This window comes from Myotis davidii, unplaced genomic scaffold, assembly GCF_000327345.1.
Source record: "Myotis davidii unplaced genomic scaffold, ASM32734v1 scaffold730, whole genome shotgun sequence".
Lineage (NCBI taxonomy): Eukaryota > Metazoa > Chordata > Mammalia > Chiroptera > Vespertilionidae > Myotis > Myotis davidii.
The window spans coordinates 547,143-551,203 of record NW_006282183.1 but is presented as its reverse complement, the minus strand read 5'-3'; the positions used below and the strand labels follow the sequence as shown (position 1 = coordinate 551,203).

Here is a 4,061-nt window from a genome sequence, read left to right as displayed (position 1 = left end):
ACACCTGTGGGGCCCCCTGGACCTTCTGGCGCTGGACTCCAGCATCTGGCGCCCGAATAGGGACCCTTAGGTAAGCCCCCCATTCCCCTAGACAAGCGCCCCGCACTCGGGACGGATAGGACTCCACCGTAGGAAGAGGGTGGATAGTCTTCACCGACTCCGTCTACACCTTTGGGGACCCCTGGACCTGCTGGGGTTGGACCCCAGCATATTATCACATAAGCATTGCTGCTATTTGGACAAACAGTGACAGCTGATTCGGGTCATTTGAATGTCCACTCTCTGTTTTAATTTGTATGTTCATTTTGACTCTGTCATATGCTCGAACTTCAGTGGAAGTCATGAGAACCTATTATTTTTGCCTGCTCCCTCCTTTACGTTGGAAATATTCTTTTTGGCTCAGAGGGACCTTAACTTTGATGTAAGGGACTATTTCTGTTGCCAACTTGTTTCTTCCTTGCCAAGTAAGAGAGTTGTTGTGAACTCTTCAGTGATGCCTTCCCAGGATATTTGCAGATGTGGTTGGGAAAGGTCATTTCATCCCCGACCTCTGCACGTCAGGTGCTGGGGTGCCGGGGTGCTGCCTCACCTGCGCCCCGGCTATCCGATGGCTATGTGGCTCTCTCTCCCTCCGATCACCATGGTGACGATGGGGCCACAGGCCAGGCTTTGTGATGGTGATCACCGGCTCGGGGATGGGCAAAGGCGCCACCTGTTCTCTGATCCAGGGCCGAGGGGCAGGGCAAAGACATCCCTCAGGGCCACCTTTGCCCTGCCACCTGGCTCTTGCCTGCTGCCTGGGTTTCTGATCACTGTTCTTCTGTCCTCCTTTCACCTCGCATCATTGTGCCTATGTATGCAAATTAACCGCCATCTTTGTTGGCAGTTAATTTGCATATCACCCTGATTAGCCAATGGGAAGCATAGCAAAGGTGCAGGCAATTACCCTTTTTGTCTTTTATTAGAATATATATACATACTTTCATGTACATATTTATACTTATACTAGGTGCCTGATGCATGAAATTCGTGCAAGAGTAGGCCTTCCTTCCCCGGGCTGCTGGCAACGGCTTCCCTCTGGCACCCAGCACCTGGGCTTCCCTCAGGCCGCTGGCAGGCACCTGGGACCCAGGCTTCTCTCGCAGCCCTGGCACATCCGGACAGTTGTCCGGAAGAACGTCCAGTCTAATTAGCATATTATGCTTTTATTATCATAGATAGAATTATATGAGCATGGATTAAAAATATGGAAAGTTGCAAGCCAGTTTGATAACATGGGATGTGGTGGGGAAAGAAGCTGTGGAGGAAGGAGGTTTGCAAGAGGAAAAAATAGTCTGCACTAATAACTCCAACAAAATAATCCCATTTACTCATTAATGCAAAGATTTATATATAGTATATATGTTCAAACAATTTCTAAACATAATGAAAATGCAAATCTGATCATATAAAAACAAATGAAGCATTCCAAATTAATGCACTTGACAAAGCTGTAGACTTTAGATTGAGGCCTATGAACCACTTATCCCACCAAACACTAGGAAGGACTTAAACTGTTGTCATCTGACAGCAGGTGCTTCCCAGAGGTAGATGGCATCCACGTAGACAGGCAAGCTTCTCAATGTGTGTATTTTGGATCTCGAAAGTATATGAATCTGACATCAACCATACCCACCCAAATCCTACTCATTAGGTTCTTTCCGGAAAAAATAATCTCAAACTCTGCTATCCGAATGAGCTGAAAGCTATCCCAACAGTCTCATCTCCAAACAGAAAAAAGGATTCATTTAGTTGCTATTAGTTGATAATTATAATAATGATGGCAGTTAGAGCCTTGGGTTCGATTCCCAGTTAAGGGCACATACCTGGGTTGCAGGTTCGATCCCCAGTTCCTGTCAGGGCACATTTAGGAGGCAAACAATCTCTCTCTCTCTCTCTCTGTCTCTCTCTCTCTCTCTCTCTCTCTTTCTCTCTCTCTTCCCCTCCTCCCCAATCCCTTCCACTTTCTCAAAAAGTTCCCTTGGGTGAGGACTAAGAAAAAAAAATTAAATAATGATGGTTTAACTTGGGTTTTCTTCTAATTCAGGGGTGGGGAAACTTTTTCCTGCCAAGGGCCATTTAGATATTTCTAACATCATTCGAGGGCCATACAAAATTATCAACTTAAAAATTAGCCTGCTATATTTGCTCAAACATTTAATTAACTCATCCCTAATCCTTGACAGGATCAGATCAGATGAATTAGAGGGCCTTATACGGATGTTCCCCACCCCATAATTGATAGGTCTGGCAAACCTATTGGGCAAAGGTTTATAATGGAAATTGATGTGTGTTTTGGACTAGACCTTCTATAGAATGAAAACCACTTGCCTCACAACAAAGTAGATTGAAGAAGCTGTTGAACCTGGTTGAAACCTGAAGTTTTGATAGTTACTAGTCTTGCTTTAGCTACTAGGCAGGGGAGGATGGGGGTGGAGTAAGGGATCAACCAAAGGACTTATATGCATGCATATTAGCATAATCAATGGACACAGACAGTAGGGGGGTGAGGGCATGTGCTGGGGGATGGGAGTGGCCTGGGAGAGGTCAATGGGGGAAAAGGGAGACATATATAATATTTTCAACAATAACGAATTTAAAATAAAAAATAAATATAAAAAATAAAAGATAAAAATAAAATTTGAAGCTTCCATTCTTAGTGCTGATTTTTAGGTGCCCCTCAAGGCTGCCCAACATTTTCAAAGTAGTGGGGAAGCCAGGAAAGAAGCTCATAGATTTCTGATTTCCATCACTCAGCCTGTACTGTTGGCCTCAACTGCCACAGCCAAGCCGGTCAAACAGAGAGAACATGTGAGTGAGTGTAGTGCCAGCTCTGCAGTGCATGGCTAAGTGACTTGAGGCAAGTCATTTGCACTCTCTGCAGCCTAGTGTTATCATGTGTGCTCTAACATATCATTTCAGAGAACCCTGTTGGTTTACTTAATAGCACTTATAAAATTTTGTAATTATATGCTTATGTGTATGATTATTTAATTGCTATCTCTTCCACTAAAACATAATCTCTATACGGTTAGGGACAATATACTATAATCCCAACACCTATCATAGTAGCTGACACACTCAAATTCAGTAACAATGTATTGATTTAATGGGTAAATAAATATATAAAATGAGGAAAATTATTTTAAAGTATCCCACTGACTCTCATAGTATGTGATTCTCTAAATGCCAGAGGCTTTGGTTTTTAAAACTAGGCCAAAATTCTGTCAGTCTGTTCAAACATCATCTAGTGGATTAAGTGCCTGAGTGAGCATGCCTCTGTCCTGTATAGTTACTCTGAACAAAACAAAAGCCCATTTCATCCATGGCTTTGCCTCTTAGCAGAACTACAATTAATGAAGATAGATGTTTGTGGTGTATTCTAAAACATTTTTAATTTCCTCTATTATTTTGTTCCCGGAGCTTGAAATCCTAGCGGTAATTAAAGAATTACTAGAAGGAGAGATTTCATTGAAGAAAGAGGACTTACAATTGTCTAGTCTAGTGATTCTCAGACTATATTTTAGCAGTAGAGCCCTGTTTTTTTTTTAAATATATTTTATTGATTTTTTACAGAGAGGAAGGGAGATAGTTAGAAACATCGATGAGAGAGAGACATTGATCAGCTGCCTCCTGCACATCTCCTACTGGGGATGTGCCCGCAACCAAGGTACATGCCCTTGACCGGAATCGAACCTGGGACCTTTCAGTCCGCAGGCCAATGCTCTATCCACTGAGCCAAACCGGTTTCGGCAGAGCCCTGTTTTATAAACAGAAATCTTATACAGAAACCCAGTACTTTTATATGTTAATTTATATATATATAGATAGATAGATAGATAGATAGATAGATAGATAGATATAGATATAGATATAGATATAGATATAGATATAGATTCTTGAAGGAAGGGAGGAAAGAAGGAAGGGAGATGAAGAGAGAGAATGGAGGGAGGAGAGGAAGGAAGGGAGGGAGGGAGGAAGGAAGGAAGGAAGGAAGGAAGGAAGGAAGGAAGGAAGGAAGG

General features: G+C 42.7%; 1 long non-coding RNA gene across 1 annotated transcript in view; it reads left to right on the top strand.

The window, feature by feature from the left end:
- Positions 1 to 4,061, top strand: part of LOC107183781 — a 10,344-nt gene that overhangs the window by 1,647 nt on the left and 4,636 nt on the right. The window contains exon 2 of the long non-coding RNA XR_001514590.1: positions 1,262 to 1,264. This is a non-coding gene — a long non-coding RNA (uncharacterized LOC107183781). The remainder of the gene's footprint in view (positions 1 to 1,261; positions 1,265 to 4,061) is intronic.